General features: G+C 41.3%; 1 pseudogene; it reads right to left on the reverse strand.

The window, feature by feature from the left end:
• Positions 1 to 18,767, reverse strand: part of LOC140479462 (NAD(P) transhydrogenase, mitochondrial-like) — a 184,778-nt pseudogene that overhangs the window by 19,415 nt on the left and 146,596 nt on the right.

Genomic DNA, 18,767 nt, shown 5'->3' on the forward strand with positions numbered 1-18,767 from the left:
GCTGCAGCCTCAGTCATTGAACATGGAGATTGTTGTAGAGCCTCCTCTCCTGTTAATTGTTTAAATGACCAACACAATTCACAGTTGGATGTGGCAGTACTACAGAGCTTGGATGTGATCCAAGTTATGGGATTACTTAGTTCAGTCTATTGTATACTGTTTCCATTGCTTGGCATGCAAATCCTGTTTTGGCACCTCATTTCTTGGTATGCCTGGTGCAGCTCCTGGCATGCCCTCCTACACTCTTCATTGAACTAGGTTGATCTTCTGGCTTGATGGTAGAATGGAGTGGGAAACATGCTGTGCCATGAGTTTAGAAATTGTGCTTCAATAAAATTCTGCTGCAGTTGATGGCCCTCAGCCTTTTTTGAACATCTGATTTTAAGTTGCAAAATCTGTTCAAAATCTATCCCAATTAGAATGATGGTAGTGCCACATACATGACGGAAGGGTGGAAGGCTACTTTTATTTATCTGGTAACGGCTTTAAAACAGTTCAAGAATTTTTAGATGACAGTATTTCATAAATTGGAACAGACAACTGAGTGTCAAAGGTGAAGGCAGATTTTTGGTACTTAACATCCAACCAAGGTTAATGGATTTATTTTGGAACTTTTAGATGTAATAAGGATTGCTTAGCTCTCTTCAAACATGATTAGACTATTGTCATGGCTGCTAACTGCTCCTCAAGTTTCCCACATCCTATTGTATGTGAAGGCATCGACTCTTTTCTGAGGTATGGTTATCCTCTTAACCTTACCATTTGCTCATTATCCATGTCAGCCATAGCACCACACAGATAGTACAATGGCATTTTTATCAAACCATATCACTGGAGATGCTTTAACGTTCATTTCTTGTTTTTTGTTCTCACTTGTTTTGATTTCCAGCACAAACATTCCAGCAATGATTGAATTGGGATCTTCCTGAACTGCTGAGTTGACAGTGTCATTTGCTCCAATAACTAATACCAAATCAGTTTCTAAAATATAAGGGAATTATTCAGAAGTAAGTAACAAAAAACAAAATCAACACCTGCATTATCCTTTTCAGGTTTGTTACATCTCCCTGGGATGGCATGCTGGAAATCAAACACTACTATTTCCAGAGTCATCGCAAAAATTAAAGATTTTTAAAAGTACAAGTAAGAAAATATAGAATTCCCCGACTTACCTGTCTTTCAGACCGTGGTTGACAGAAAGAACAGGCCAGGTTTCTGTACTATTTATTATAAATTAATAGATTCTAGTTACAAATAAACAATTATGACCCAATGGCATGGGGAGGTAATGACCTAGTGGTATTATCACTGGATTGTTAATCCAGAGACACGGGGAACATTCTGGGGACCTAGGTTCAAATCCCACCATGGCGGTTGATGGAATTTGAATTTAATAAATATCTGGAATTAAAGGTCTAATGATTGCCACAAATCCATTGCCAACTGTAGGAAAAACCCATCTGGTTCACTAATGGCCTTTAGGGAAGGAAGCTGTCATCCTTACCTGGTGTGGCCTACATTGTGACTCCAGACCTACAGCAATGTGGTTGGCTCTTAACTGCTGTAGGGGCAATTAATTCCTAACCTAGCCAGCAACGCCCTCATCTCGTGAATGAATTTTTAAAAAATTACCAAATAAATCTCTAGATTTATAAATCTTATAAAACTCTCCTCACACATAAATACTAACACAAAAACACATGGGTGATATGGGCAGAGGGAAAGATTGGGGGAGGTAGTTCAATATTGCCTGTTCATGGGATTTGCTGAGATTATCCTTTAACCTTATCAGGACTTGCTGCTTCTTGATCTTCCTCTTCAGGCACTTTCACTTGCTTGCAGGAGGGACACACCAACTGGTTCACAGTAATAGAGTTTTTACCTTATTTATTAAAATTCACAGCTTGCAGCAGCTGATGAGGGGAAATGAGCTGGCTTTCTTCAGACTTGAGTTGTTTTTTCACAGCAGATGGATACACATTCCTTTCTTTTCCAAGATCTAAAAGCTTCTAATCAAACATTGGTCCACAAGCTGTTCAGCTACTTGAGGACCAATCACATATTATTGGCAGGCAGAAGGACTTTGTTATTGACAGCTGGTCACCACTCCACAGACCCACAAGCAATCTGTTGCTGGCTGAATGTTCCTTCATACATACCCTTCGGCTCCAGTTCATTTGTAACTAAATCTCCCCTACTGTTTGAACAAACAGCAGTGTAAACAGCACTTTCAATGAGTTTTGGCAACCTGCATTTAACAAATTCAGTTAACTGTCCCACAATACTTACTTTTATAAGTCATTTCATTCCACAATCAAAAATATGGAAAAATAAAAAGATACTGTTTTTACATACATGAGAAACTAAACATGGATTTGGAAATTGTTATCAGAGCTTTATTCAGATACTAAGTCACTGTGCTCTAATATTAACAGCACATTATAAAGAGATGTTGGTGGGGGGTTGGGGGAAGAGATTCACAAATCTGTTTTGCAATGAGAAGAAAACCTGGCTGATGGAGAGAGAAGGAATCAACTGACTACAGAGAGAAATACACTCAGTCAACATTTAATCATGATTCCAGGACTACTTAAAACACTATGCAGCCAATAAAATAGCTCAGAGACTGACGTTGACAATTTCCTATGGGCAAGGCAGCTGTATTTTCACACAGGAGTCTTGCGAACACCAAATCAAATGTTTATCCAATTAATTAACTTTTTGAGATATTTCTGGGCAAGAATGTTGGCCATGAAACAATGTCTTGAATTTCTTTGTGTGGTGCAATAGGAGTTATTACACCCACCTGAACAGGCAAATAGGACTTGAGTTGAATATTTCATTTGGATGTTGCATTGGAGTTAATAGAAAACTATCTCAGTGCTGGAATGAAGTGGCAGAAAGGAAAGAACTGCTCTAGTGCATTGACTGGTGACAAAATCCAATGTTTGTCAGCTACTTCTTCAACTATCTATTCAATTCTTCTTTGTTTTATTTACTATACTATCTGCTTCCATTAAATGAACAAGGTAAAGTACGTTTAGTAAGGAACAACCTTCTAATAGAGTTCAGAATATGACCAAATTAGACACATTGTCACATATATAATCAGTCAATCAAGATTACAAAGAGAAAGACAAGTTGACATTGCTGATTTAATTCTTCATCTATTAAAGGGTTGTGCTTCAATGATGTTTACTTTCAAATGCTGATTTACCTGGGTTTCAAATATAATTTTTACCACATTAGCAGATTATCTTCCCTTGCTCTACTCTCATCCTTCATTCATGAATAAATTTGTATAGCAAACAAAGTCCTCATGTGGCAGTAACCAGTTCTACAAAATCTAGAATATCAGCTTCAGCATTTACCTATAGTTGGACTTATCTTTCCATTCAGAGATAATCACGTATTAAGCAAATAAATCAGACAGGCAGAAAAGTTAACATGTCTCCAAGGTTTAAACTTTATAATCATACATGCCAGTCTAAAAAAAACTGGTTGTACTACACACGCATAATTCAGAATCAAAATGAAAAGCACAGCCAAGTACTCGCTCAATGCAATTTAAACATGGTATGTTGGCCTTTCTTTGCCTTGCTGTAGTCTAATAAAGTTTTTACAAAGTTAATAAAATCTGACCTATCCATTACTCAGAAAAATAAATAAAATACTTCTTTCTTAAGAAGTTCAGTTCAAGAAGTACACAAATAAAAATGCCTGGGTAACCACAAGATTTAATTCACTCTGCTCCAATGCTCCCCCAAAAAGTACTAAAGTTTTAGTGCAGTCTGAAGAACACTGCAGGCCCAAAATCCACAAGCTGCAGCTGTCACTGGTGTTAAAATTAACTGTGTATAAACCAGGAAGCACACAAGAGCCTTTTGACTTTCAGGACGGTCAAATAATTCAGCACAAAAAGTGGAATAAGTTAAGTAGGTTTGTATAATTTTTCTTCACTGCCACCTGACTTTCCAAGAGAAAATGCTTGTGAGCAAATAGATATGAGAATCAAATAGATTAAAATTACAGGAGGCCTGTGTGAGGAGATAACTTCCCTAAATATTGCTTGAGGTCAAGATCCCAATATGTTGCCATACCTTGTCTGTTTAACATGGGTTTATTTGAACATGCAAAGGGAAACCTATGTAGCTGTAAGTTGAAGAATTCAAGTATTCAATTTGTCATTAAGTCCTGTTCTCATTAAAGATTTTGGCTTCAATAGCAAATTTGCCAGAAGCAGCTATATAGTGAGAAATAGATCTTCTGTGAAACAGACTGGTTTGGAAAGTTTTGATCAGTGAAACTGAGGAGCTCCAAGCCTGGTTAGCTACATCACTGCTCCTCAGAGTATACAAAGTTAAAAATCACACAACACTAGGTTACAGTCCAACAGGTTTAACTGGAAGCACTAGCTTTCGGAGCGCCTCTCCTTCGTATACTTTCATTACTTGACAGAGATCAAGTGATTGTAACAAAGTCAGCCAGGTGGACCTCATAGAATGGGCTGTTAATCTGGTCCAATCAGGGAGCTCCGAATCAATGTCAAGGACTCTCCATGTATAAATAAAGGGTGACTTGGTGGCGGCCTCTATGGAGTTATTTCAGTGACAACAAGAGAAAAGCATGCTCCTGAAGAAGTTCACTTGCATTCATTGTTTTTGAGTTGGGATAAGTATTTCTGGCATCATGCCATTATTTAGGAATCTTGACTCATTTGATCCACACCTCAAAGACTAGGCCTAGTATTGGAAAAATGCAATATTATTTCTAGGCAAATGGGGCAGATAAATAGCAGTGAGTGATTCTCCTGACAACTTGTGGACCCACAGCATTTTTAGTTATTAGGAGGCTTATTTTCCCTGAGTCATCATATAATAAGACTTTTCAAGAGTTGACTGATTTAGTTAAGGAATATTATGCATCAAGCTTCTTTTAATTTTGAGATGTTATCAGTTTTACTCTACAATTCAAGAACTAAGCGAATCAGTGTAGAAATTTTTGACTAGGTTAAGATGACTGGCTATGGTTTAACCCTTAATGAGATGGTGAAAGATCATTTTGGATGTGGGCTTAATGATGTGACCATGCCTAATATCTGAAGCCCAACTGGATTTCAAACAGGCACTACAATTGGCTTTACCATTGGCAAATGCAGAATGTGGAGCATATGAGTTGCAGGGTATTCCGATGGAAGTGGACACCCTCACCAGGCTAACTGAGTTTGGGAAACACCACTGTAATGAAGGCAATTACATTGACACACTCAGGACGTATCCTGAACAGTGGAACTATAGATCAGCCCACAGCAAAACTCCAAAACAAAATTAAGCTTCAGCCAAATGGTTAAAATTTTCTTCAGGATCTGGGAAACATGGGGTAGACCTTGTACCATGTTCTCCATTATCCACTGAAAAATTGCACAGGCTGGCAATACCCTAAATGGTAGTCTCATATTGTTGTTGCTGCCAATTTTCAGACTTGAGATGAGTTCTGCCCAATCTAAATTGAGTAATAGAACTCTGGTATCCAGGACAGTGCACACCTTGGAAAGTCCACCTACATCAGGTTTGGAACAGTTAAACTGTTTAGCAAGATCCAATTGAAATAAACATCTGGTTAAATGGTCACCCAGTTCAAATAGAGACCGATATTGGAACGGCTGTTTCACTGATTGCAGAATCAGTCTTTAACATAATTACCTCTGGACTCCAACCTTACGTTTGCCAAAGACCACGACTGGACTGCGAACTTACGCCAGGAACTTCGCAGATTAAGGGTACAACTTTGGTTCCAGTGTCTTAGGAGAAGCAGCTGGTTCGGACACCACTAATTGTAGTAAAAGGCCTGATGAGGTGAAGTTGGTCGAGAAATATTCACCTAGGTTAACTTAACATTTTTTATTAGAAAATAACTGCCTGAGTGAAGTACTAATTAAATATCTAGAAATTTTTCGGTCGGGTCTAGGGACTATCAAAGGAGTCAAGTCGTGGGCGGCACGGTGGCACAGTGGTTAGCACTGCTGCCTCACAGCGCCAGAGACCCGGGTTCAATTCCCGCCTCAAGCGACTGACTGTGTGGAGTTTGCACGTTCTCCCCGTGTCTGCGTGGGTTTCCTCCGGGTGCTCCGGTTTCCTCCCACAGTCCAAAGATGTGCAGGTCAGGTGAATTGGCCATGTTAAATTGCCCGTAGTGTTAGGTAAGGGGTAGATGTAGGGGTATGGGTGGGTTGCGCTTCAGCGGGTCGGTGTGGACTTGTTGGGCCGAAGGGCCTGTTTCCACACTGTAAGTAATCTAATCTAAACCACTTTGCATGTTAGCCATGATGTGGAGGTGCCGGTGTTGGACTGTGGTGGAAAAGGTCACAGAACACAGGTTAATAGTCCAACATGTTTCACTTCACCTGACCAAGGTGCAACGCTCCAAAAGCTTGAGATTTCAAATAACCTGTTGGATTATAACCTGGTATCATCTGACTTCTGACCTTGTGTATTGACCAGGAAGCAATTCTATGATTCTGTGTCATTTGCCTAGGCAAACATAGAGGCAGAAATCAGGATGCTGGAAAGTGAAGAAATCATCAAACCTACCCAGTTTGCAAATGAGCAGCACTGGTCATACCAATTGTGAAGCTGACAGGTCGGTTGGCCTTTGTGGGGATTTTAAACAAATGCTAAACCACTTTTCATAGCTTGATACAACTATGAAACCCTCACATCAACGATTTATGCACAAAGCTGGCAGGGGGGTGGGTGGACTGCCCTTCATAAAGCTGGACATGAGCCATGCGAATTTGCAATTGCAGTTAGATGAGGGTTCCCAGAAGCATGCTACAATTAATACCCATAAGGATTTGTCAATGTATGAGACTGACATTTAGGGTATCATCAGCCTGTGCAATCTTTCAACGGACGATGGAGAACACTTGAGAAGGTCGATTCCATGTCACCATTTATCTGAATGACTTGCTAATGACAGGGAAGACCTATAAAGAACACCGAGAGAACTTGGATATCGTACTTAGACATTTCTCCTCAGTGGGCACTGTGGAAAAATGTGTGTTCCAGGCACCCCATGTCATCTGATGGGTTCCAGAGTTGACAAGACTATGTTACACCTATTGGAAAATAAAGTGAGGATGATCAAAGGTGCCCCAGCTCCCCCATCTGTACTTGAGCTGAGGTCTTTCCTTGGGCTGATGAACTATTACGGAAAGTTCATACATAAACTGGCCTCCATCCTGGCATTTTTGCATCAACTCTTAGAAAGGGGTCAGCCTTGGAAATGGTCACAGAGCCAAGCCATAGCTTTCAGAGAAGTAAAGAAACAGCTATCATCCTCTCAGGTGATGGCACACTATGATCCCAAGTGAGATCTAGTATTGGCACATAATGCCCGTCTGGCATGGCGTTGGGGTAGTATTAGCTCATAGGTGGTCCAATGGAGAGGGATGCACAGTAGCATAAGTACACCCAGATAGAGGCAGACATGTGGTTCGTATGTGGAATGAACTGGCGGAGGAAGTGGTAGCTGTAGGTACAGTTTACAACATTTGGACAGATGCATGATTAAGAACAGTTCAGAGGGATATGGGCCAAGCGCACACAGGTGGGGCTAGTTTAGTTTGGGAAACCTGGTCAGCATAGATGAGCTGGACTGAAGAGTCTGTTTGCATGCTGTACCCAACCGTTTAACCTGCCCGGCTTTTTCTACAAAGATCCATTACTGCTTGCTACTTAAAAGTTTCCACTTTGGCTTCAATCTGCCCATCTCTTCTTTCAAAACATTAATTTTAACTGAAAATAGGAATGGCCCCAGATGTGATTGCTAGTGTAACCATTACCACATTCCTAAATATATGTAGACCTATAGATTATTGCTCTGCTAATGATTATATTTTGAATTCCCTCACACATTGGGCTGCGGTTTCATCTTGCAGGTAGGAAATAGCAGTCAGGGCTGTCTCTATTCCCAAACCTGCCCTTTGTGAGGAGAAATGGTTACTGACCTGGGATTTCTACACAGCCAAACCCTTCATAGTTCCTTGTTCAATGAAGGGTATCAGGTGGGCTTTCAAATTAGGATGACCAATCAGAGGCCTTCCAGCTTTAGAGGAGTAGCAGCCTACATGGGAGGATAGATAACTGAGAGGGTGCTTCACTGTGGGGGTGCCCTATTGACCAATAATTCTTTAAAAAAATTAAACAAATAATAGTAAAAGCTGACTGACTACCACATCTTTATAACTGACTCGTGGGATGTGGATGTTGCTGGCTTGCCAGCATTTATTGCCTGTTCTAAGTTGCCCTTGAGAAGATGGTGATGAGCTGCCTTCTTGAACTGTGCAGTCCACCTGTTGTAGGTCGATCGTCACTGCCCTTAGTGAGGGAATTCCAGGATTTTTACCCAGTGACAACAAAGGAATGGTGATACACTTCTAAGTCAGGATGGTGAGTGGCTTGCTGGAAAACGTGCAGGTGGTAGTGGTGGTGTTCCCATGTATCTGCAGCCCTTGTCCTTCTAGATGGAAGTGGTCAAGGGTTTGGAAGGTTCTGTCTAAGGATTTTTGGTGAAATCCTGCAGTGTATCTTGTAGATAGTACAGACTGCTCTTATCAGTGGTGGAGGGAGTGAACATGGTGCTAATCAAATGGACCGCTTTGTCCTGGATGGTGTCAAGTTTCTTGAGTGTTGTTGAGCTACCCATCCAAGCAAGTGGGGAATATCCCATCACAGTCCTGAATTGTGCCTTGTAGATGGTGCCTTGTAGATAGTGGACAGGCTTTGGGGAATCAGGAGGTGAGTTACTCATTGCAGTATTTCTAGCCTCTGACCTGCTCTAGTAGCCACTGTTTGTGTGGTGAGTCCAGTTGAGTTTCTGGTCAATGGTAACCCCAAAAAAGTTGATAGTGGAGAATTCAGTGATGGCAATGCCATTGAATGCCAAGGGACAGTAATCAGATGTCTTATTGGAGTTAGTCATTGCCTAGCATTTGGTGTGACATAAATGTTACCTACCACTTGTCAACAAAGCTGGGATATTGTCCAGATCTTGTTGAATTTGAACACAGACTGCATCACAGTGCTGCACATTGTGCAATCATTCATCAACATCCCCAAATGTGACTTTATGGAGGGAAGGTCATTGATAAAGCAGCTGCAGATGGTTGGGCCAAGGACACTACCCTGAGGAACTCCTACAGAGATGCCCTGGAGTTCAGATGAGTGGCCTTCAATGACCACAGTCATCTTCCTACGTGCAGGTACGACTCGAACCAGTGGAGAGCTTGCTTTCTGATTTCTATTGATTCCAGATTTACCAGAGGTCCTTGATGCCACACTTGGTCAAATATAGCCTGATATCAAGGGTTGTCACCCTCACCTCACCTCTGGCATTCATCTGTTTGTCCATGTTTGAACCAAGGGTGTTGTGAAGTCAGGAGCTGAGTGGACCTGGCAGAACCCAAACTGGGCATCACTGAGCAGATTATTGCTGAATAGGTGCTAGTTCAAACACTGTTGATGCCACCTTGCATCAGTTTACTGATGATCGAAAGGAGACTGACAGGCTAGTAACTGGTCAGGTTGAATTTGTCCTGTTTTGATGTCCTGACTAGCTCAGTCAGTAATGCTGCTGCTGAGCTAATCTTGGTGGTGGACACTGAAATCCCCCACACAGAGTAATTTTGTGCTCCAGCCATCCTCTGTGCTTCCTCCAAGCTTTGTTCAACATTGAGAAGTACTAACCCATTAGCTGACAATGGGTGGCATTAGATAATCAGCAGGAGGTTTCCTTGCCCATGTTTTACCTGAAGCCACTGGACTTCATGGGGTCCCAGAGTCAACACTGAGGACTCCCAGGGCAACCTCCTCCTAACTGTCTAGCATTGAGCCTCCAGCTCTGCTGCGTTTGTCCTGGTGGGCCCAGACATATCCAGGGATGGTGATGGTGCTGTCTGCAACATTGCCTGGCTGGTTCTGGACTAATCTTGAGACAGCTCTCCCAATTTTGGCATTAGCTCCAGATGTTAGTAAGGATGATTGTGAAGGGTCGAAAGGGTAGTTTCTGCTGTTGTCTTTTCTGGTGTCTAGGTTGATGCCAGGTGGTCCATCTGAATGAATTTCATTTGTTTGTTGAGACTTCGTAGCGACTGATACAGCTGGGTAACTTGCTAAGCTATTTCAGAGGGCAGTTAAGAGTTGTAGAGTCATACAGCACAAAAACAGATCCTTTGGTCCAACCAGTCCATGCCGAACATAATCCCAAATCAAACTAGTCCCATCTGCCTGCTCCTGGCCCATACAACCTCCCATCCTTTAATTCATGTAAATAACCAAATGGCTTTTAAACTTTGTAACTGTACCCACATCCACCACTTCCTCAGGAAGTTCATGCCACATGTGAACTACCCTCTGTATAAAAAGTTTGCCCCTCATGTCTTTTTTAAATCTCTCGCGCCTCTCACCTTAAAAATGTGCCCTCTCATTGTGAAAACCCCATCTTAGGGAAAAGATAACTACCATTAACTCTATCTATACCTCTCATTATTTAATAAACTTCTATCAACCACATTGCTGTGGGTCTGGAGTCATATGTAGGTGGCCAGACCAGGTGAAGAAAGCAGATTTCCTTCCCTGAAGGGCATTAGTGAGCCATATCTATTTCCTGACAATCAACAATGATTTCATGGTCATCAGTATGTTCATAATCCTGGATATCTTTACCGGATTTATTTTCCCCCATCTGTCTTGATGAGATTCAAGATCCACAGAATATGAGCTGAGTTTCTAAATTAATAGTCTCGATTAGAGTGATGCTGGAAAAGCACAGAAGGTCAGGCAGCAACCGAGGAGCAGGAAAATCGATGTTTCGGATTTGTGATGAAGGGCTTTTGCCCGAAACATTGAATTTCCTACTCCTTGGATGCTGCCTGACCTGCTGTGCTTTTCTAGCACCACTCTAATTTATACTCTGATTTCCAGCATCTGCAGTCCTCACTTTTGCCTTTCTAGATTAATAACCTGGCAATAATACCATTAGGCCATTGTCTCTGTCCTGTAGAGCATGGGATTCCTTCCTTCTCCTGGTGTGGGAGGATTCCTGCTCCAGGTGTGACCTGTGGCCGCAATTGGCCTCAGTCAGGAAAGGAGGGTCAGAAAGCTATCCTGGAGCACTGACTTCCAACCTGTCCATGTCCTGCTGGAAAACTGAACGCCAAATCCTTGATGGCCTCCTCTCTGTGCCCTTAGCCGGGTTCTTCATCACTAAAATTAGCTGCTTGCTTCATTGGCACAGATTGGCAGGGACCAAGCTCTCCTGTGTCAAAATGGATGGTGCCTGCTGCAGAGTCAAGAAACCCCAGCATCCCAAGGGGCAACACTATTTCCACCTCTCCCCCTGTTTACATTCCCAACCTGGGTGTACCCAGAAAATTCTGCCCAAAGATTATGCATTTGTTAACTAAAAATGCAAGATTTTATTTCCATGAGAAGCATGGGTACTATGGGTACTTAACCTCCTACCTGGAAAGTCTGCATTGATTTCATCCATTTCCAGAACAATATCATATGGAACTCCAGCTTCAGCAAGCAGCACATTGAGTTGCCCAGGCATGTGCCCCACAACAGGGTGAATTCCAAACCTGTCCACAGAGGCAACATAAACAAATTTAAACATTCCAGCAAGTCTTTCTTATATACCCCACCTTGTAAATACAAAGTATCTTTCAAATGTTTAAACAGAGGAGTTCTCCCTGTGTCATCTGCTAATCTCTAACCTGACCATGGTTTTCCAAAAGTCTGTCTGCTTAAACTGCTGAAACTATCTCATAATGGGAAGATAACTAAATAGCAGTAACAATAAATGTATCAATTTAGGGATTTTATTTATTCTTCTCAACAACTCCAATTGAAGAGATTTTTGATATTGCGGAAATGTGGGTGCACCTTGGTCTACGCCTACAGAAAATGCTGGCCAAATTTATTTATGTTCTTTTATTGAAACACCAAATGTTTAATAATCATGTTTAGGAATACGGCCTGGTTAACAGAAAGAAGGCAGTGTTTGCTATGTGAGTTCGTTGGAGAGCTCCTTGACCCATAAGGATCTTAAAGCTCGATGTACCACAGATGATCTGATCCCTGCTCTGTGTTGCATGACCTGATTTCAGCTGGAGTACTAACAGAGGGATTACTAAGTCTGCCTCAATGTCTGTAATAATGTTCATTATCAGCCCTCTAAGATTATTTATCGCAGTGTGACTACGGGGAGGAGTGCTCAAACGGCCAGCTTACGATTCTCTCACAATTAATTCCTACATCATCATGTCCTTAGGGATCTCTCAAATGCTTCATGAACCAGAGAACTGGTTTTTGAAGTGTAATCATAGTTAACGCGTTGGAAATCTGCTTTTGGTGCTGCGGGTGATAGAAGGAATATAGTCCAAGAAAAATCTGTATCATCTGCATGGAACCATGGGTTATGTCTATGCTCTACCTTAAACAGACAGGGAATTCACCTCAAAAAGTTGTATTCCATTGATAAAGGCCTTCCTTGGTAACTCAGCAGAGAGCCACCTAAGATCGATACAAAATTCAGGGAAAGACTGCAGGGTAACAGTAATGTCACTACATTAATAATCCAGAGGCCAGATAAATTTAAAATTAATTATGATTGAAGATATGAAACTGTTCGGACAAATTTTGATTGAAAGGGATTTTGATCACGTGGTTTCTTGGAAATGCAGCCACAGCTGCCATATACCTACAGTTTACAGAAATAACTTTGGAAGAAAGACAAGCAATATTTTTAAGGGGGTAAGGTATAGGGCTTATTTGCTCAAAAACTTGATTTTGATAAGACTGCACAGGCTTCTGTGCTGCTGGTTGCCTAGCAATGCCTTCCCGACTTCAGTTCTGTTTTCACACACATAATTAGTCCTAAAGAACAAAAGGCCAGGAGTTATCGGTATTGCTCCCTCTCTCTCTATGGAACTTCATGGAAACCTGATAAAATTTTCAATTATCAGTGACTACCTTATAAACCTTGAAAAGCTGATATGTAGCTATTTTTCAAAGACTCAATCCAGCTTGACTTCAATCTGAAAATCTTCCATTAGTCTCCAGCTGTCAACAATTTGATTTTGTCAATAAAAAACCCGGTGGTGTGTGAGAAGTCGTCAACTTCTATTCTTTGTTCCCAGCTCCTTGACCAACAGGGGTGGTTTATATTTGCCCTTGATTAAAAAGAATCATATCTCCAAAGACCGTCACCTTGTGTATTGTGTGAGTGCTGTGCATTTGGAATTAAGGAGATATAGTCCTAAACCTATATCTCAGATGCTAATCAGTGTTTGCCACGTGTTTTAAGAATAAGTTTTGTGTTACAATGAATGGATTATTTTGAATTCATTAAAGAAGCCTGGTGGAACCCTCCTTTATTCTGGGTAGCAGTACAAAAAGAAATAATGGTTATTTTGGTGATTGAATTAAATGGTTAAACTAATGGGCACGACTGGTTGAGTAGTGGGGCTTGAATCCTCATGCATTCCTCCCATCATAGTCATCAGAATTAATAAATCTGAATGTAACCTTGGTCTTAGTGATGGTGATCATTATAACTATCATTGTTGTAAAGAGTGATCTGGTTCACTGATACATGTTAAGGGAGGAAATCTGCCATTCTTAGCTGGTCAGACCCACAGATAACTAGACTGACATGATTATTGTTGACTCTCAATTGCCCAATTAAATGGTCTATCATGCTACTCAGCTCAATAGCAATTAGAGATGAGTAACAAATATTGGCCTTGCCAGTGATGTTCATGTCCCAAGAAAATAATAGAGTCACAGAGATGTACAGCAAGGAAACAGACTCTTTGGTCCAAATTGTCCATGCCGACCAGGTATCCTAACCTAAGCTAGTCCCATTTGCCAGCACTTGGCTCATATCCCTCCAAGCTCTTCCTTTTCATATACCACTCCAGATGCCATTTAAATGCTGTTATTGTACCAGCCTCCACCACTTCCTCTGGCAGCTCATTCCATACATGCACCACCCTCTGTGAGAAAGTTTTAAAAAGAATGCTATGTTCCTTAAATTCCTCACCTTCTCATTCACAGTTAAAAATCACACAATACCAGGTTATAGTCCAACAGGTTTTTTTGGTTTCACTAGCTTTCAAAGCACCACTCCCTCATCAGGTGACAACAAAGCAGCGCTTCGAAAACTACTGAATCCAAATTAAACTGTTGGACTGTAACCTGATGTTGCCTGATTTTTAACTTTGTCCACCCCAGTCCAACATCGGCATCTCCAAAACATGACTTGTCATTCATAGAACTGTCTGTGCTACAAATGTGACAAGCTGACAAATACTGCAACTATGCTATCATGACCACAGTTATTTTAACTTCATTTTTCTGATCACAGTAAGCTATAATGGAGCTAATTTGATGTGGTAATAATGTAATGAGGTATTTGTTGAGGTAAATATATTATATAATCATAGAAGAATCGAAGAATCATTTGTATTGTTCTCATTTTTCAAAGAGTTTCAGTATACCACCCTTGCCTTCAGAATGAGATAACTCTGTGTTTTAGGCGGGAAACAGACTGAAAATAAATTCAAAAGTTTCAAACAAAAACATAATCATTTTTCACCCTGGCACACATTCTGCAGTTGTGTCGTCGCTGAATCGCATTTGGCTTGAGGCCTGCATCATTTTGAGTTCTGGCTGGGCCTCATTCAGATATAGCAACAAATGTTGATTACATTTTTGACTCTTCTGTGGTGACCTTACTGAAGACTTATTATTTTGTTCAGTTAAAATTTAAGTTACATCTTCCCTAGATGGCCTGAATCTGTCAATGTCAGAAGCCGAATTGTCTCTGATGGAAGACTCTCATTGTAATTTGTACTGTCTGCTGACACATGACAATATTGCTGAAAGACCTTGTGCCCCAGTGTGGGGACACAGTACATTCAACAAAGCAGCTGGTTTCACAGAGCTACAGCTTTTCTTAAGATTGCAATTTGTGGTGGTGAAAGAGAAATGGACTAATTGTTCACAATAACACAGCAGAGAAGTCATCAGTGGATAACTTTTGAAACTGATGAGCTGGGGGTCTTTCAGTGGGAAGTGCACTAATGGGGGAGATGATTGTCATGCAACAGCTAAAGCACAGCTCCATGCTTCATGACGAGAAATCACCAACTGAATCAATTCAAAAGTTAAAAATCACACAACACAAGGTTATAGTCCAACAGGTTTAATTGGAAGCACACTAGCTTTCGGAGCGACACTCCTTCATCAGGTGGTAGTGAAGGGCTCAATCCTAACACACAGAATTTATAGCAAAAATTTACAGTGTGATGTAACTGAAATTATACATTGAAAAATTGATTGTCTGTTAAGTCTTTCATCTGTTAGAATACAGTGATAGTTTCACTTCTTTTATGTGTAAATCACAAAACTTTTTTATATTAAAAAAGTCGCATTCTCAGGTTACCTGTTAACAATGGTGATAGCTAGACAATATGTTGAAGGTATTGGCCCCCGTCTTCTCTGTCTATGCCATGATGTTTAGATTGATTCTAATCTAAAAAGTGAGATAACGGAGTTTTACATAAATTCATGGAAGTTTTTGAGCTCAGAGTTCTACATGAATGCATGCAGCTTTTGAGCAAAGTACAGTGTAACTCTGCAAGTACAAATTCACCCCACAAAATATATGTGTGCATGTGGGTCTTTGTCTGTCTGTGTCTGTCTGTCTGTCTGTCTGGGTTGGGGGTTGTGAGTGTGAGAAAGTGTATATGTGTGTGTGTAGTGAGTGCAGAGTGTTTTAAGTCTGTGAGGGGGTGCATGTGTGAGTGTGGGAGTATGTGTGTCTGTCAGGGTGGTGTATGGGTGTCTGTGTGCGCGTCTATGTGTATGTGTGTCCGTGTGTATGTGTGTCTATGTGTTTGTGTGTATAGGAGTGCCTGTGTGTGTGTGTGTGTGTGTGTGTGTGTATGTGTAGGAGTATCTGTGTGTGTGTGTGTAGTGCAATGATGGTCACCTGTAATGTGACATGAACCCAAGGTCCTGGTTGAGGCCCTCCTTGTGGGTACCAAACTTAGCTATCAGCCTCTGCTCGGCCACTTTTTTCTGCTGCCTGTCCCGAAGTCCACCTTGAAGGATGGTCACCCGAAGGTCTGAGGCTGAATGTCCTGGACCACTGAAGTGTTCCCCAACTGGGAGGGAACCCTCCTGTCTGTTGATTGTTGTGTGGTGCCCATTCATCCGTTATCGTAGCCTTTGCTTGGTTTCCCCAATGTACCATGCCTCAGGGCATCCTTGCCTGCAACATATAAGATAGACAACGTTGGCTGAGTCACATGAGTACCTGACATGTACAAGGTGGGAGGTGTCCCCACGTATAATGGTGGTATCTTTGTCCACACTTTGACACGTCTTGCAGCACCTACCGTGACAGGGTTGTATAGAGTTGTCCTGAGAGCTGGGCAGCTTGCTACGAACAACGATCTGTTTAAGGTTTGGCGGTTGTTTAAAGGCAAGTAGTGGAGGTGTGGGGAAGGTCTTGGTGAGGTGCTCATCCTCATTGATAATGTGTTGCAGGTCACGAAGAACACAGCGTAATTTTTCAGCTCCTGGGAAATACTGAACAACGAAGGGTACCCTGTCAGTTGCAGCATGTGTCTGTCTCCTGAGGAGGTCATTACGGTTCCTTGCTGTGGCACGTCAGAACTGCTGGTGGATGAGTTGAGCATCGTACCCTGCTCTTGTGAGGGTATCCCTGAGTACTTCCAGGTGTCTGTCACGCACCCCCTCACAGACTTAAGACACTCTGCACTCACTACACACACACACACACACATACACTTTCTCACACTCACAACCCCCAACCCAGACAGACAGACAGACACATACAGACAAAGACCCACATGCACACATATATTTTGTGGGGTGAATTTGTACTTGCAGAGTTACATTGTACTTTGCTTAAAAGCTGCATACATTCATGTAGAACTCTGAGCTCAAAATCTGCATGAATTTATGTGAAACTCCGTTATCTCACTTTTTAAATTAGAATCAATCTAAACATCATGGCATAGACAGAGAAGACAGGGGGCCAACACCTTCAACATATTGTCTAGCTATCACCATTGTTAACAGCTAACCCGAGAATGCAACTTTTTAAAAAAAAAGTTTTGTGATTTACCCATGAAAAAAGTGAAACTATCACTGTATTCTAACAGATGAAAGGCTTAACAGACAATCAATGTTTCAATGTATAATTTCAGTTACATCACACTGTAAATTTTTGCTATAAATTCTGTGTGTTAGGTTGAGCCCTTCACTATCACCTGATGAAGGAGTGTCGCTCCGAAAGCTAGTGTGCTTCCAATTAAACCTGTTGGACTATAACCTGGTGTTATGTGATTTTTAACTTTGTACACCCCAGTCCAACACCAGAATCTCCAAATCACGAATCAATTCAGTTACTGAACCCCTTGGACCTGCATCCGAAAAAAGCATTCTTCATTTCTGGTGATCCTCCAGAAAATGTGAGGTGAATCACTTAGGCAAGACAAACAAGGCAAGGGTATATGTGATGAACAGTATGACTTTGAAAAGTACCAATGATAAAAGGATCTTGGTGTGCGTGTACAACAGTCCTTTAAGGTGGATAAAGTGGTTAAGCCAACATATGGGATACTTCCTTCATGAGCTGAGGCAGAAACCCTCATAACATTTAAGAAGTGTTTAGATATGCAATTGTGATAGCTAGGCATACAAGGCTATGAGGCAAGTGCTTGAAAATTAGTTTAGAATAATTAGGTGGTTGTTTTTTGTCTGGTGCAGACACAATGAACCTTTTTTCTGTGCTGTAGATTTCTATAATTCTAGAACCAAAATATTTGGGAAATCTTATCTTCGCTGAAAAGTATTTATTTCAAAAACTGAGCATCATCATTGCCTTTATTCTCCAAACTCTACCAATATGTCGAAACTATGTGGCATGCTCTTGTTAAACATGGAAGTGGGAGTTATGGAACAGAAAACAAGTACACTATATCTCAGTTTTTGCAATGAACATGGAGAATTGACATGTTTTCTTACAGCCATCAAAATGGTATTTTTACTCCTCCAAATACTGCGTGCTTCTTAATAATGTGAAGCCTGAGGTCTCTGAGTTCCAACACGACCTATTCAGTCACTAATCAAGTCTTGTGGGTTCAAATAAACTGTGAAGACATTCGAAGCATTTACACCCAAATCAATGTCCTTTTGACTCTTTGCATTCAAGGGCCTCCTGCCACCTACACTTTGATTCCTCGGGTATTACTCTTTGCAAATATTGGAATTTGAATCTTGCTGTGTGTGAAACAGCCAAATATTTATGAATGTGTTTGGATGGATCCACGAGCAAAGTTTCAGTTCTGCAGGAAGACTTGTTGTCTGTACGTGATACTGCACCAAGTGGTACAACCCAGACAGTGGCGAGAATGTAAAACAAGAGGGAGCTGAGGTAACCGGTTGAGGTACCAATCATTTAATGGGAAGCTGGAAAAGCAGATGAGGTTTATGCTGAGAGAGTTAGATGAAGAAGAATGGAGACTTGCCAGGATTATAATGGATCAAATGGCCAGGTAATTTGTTCTCCCTAAACCCCCACCAACAGCAATCTAGTAATCCGTGTTTTGTGATGCAAGTTGAGGAATAAATATCTATCAGGACACTGCAGATGACTCCCCTACTCTC

The sequence above is a fragment of the Chiloscyllium punctatum genome, chromosome 1 (assembly GCF_047496795.1).
Source record: "Chiloscyllium punctatum isolate Juve2018m chromosome 1, sChiPun1.3, whole genome shotgun sequence".
Classification (NCBI taxonomy): Eukaryota; Metazoa; Chordata; class Chondrichthyes; order Orectolobiformes; family Hemiscylliidae; genus Chiloscyllium; species Chiloscyllium punctatum.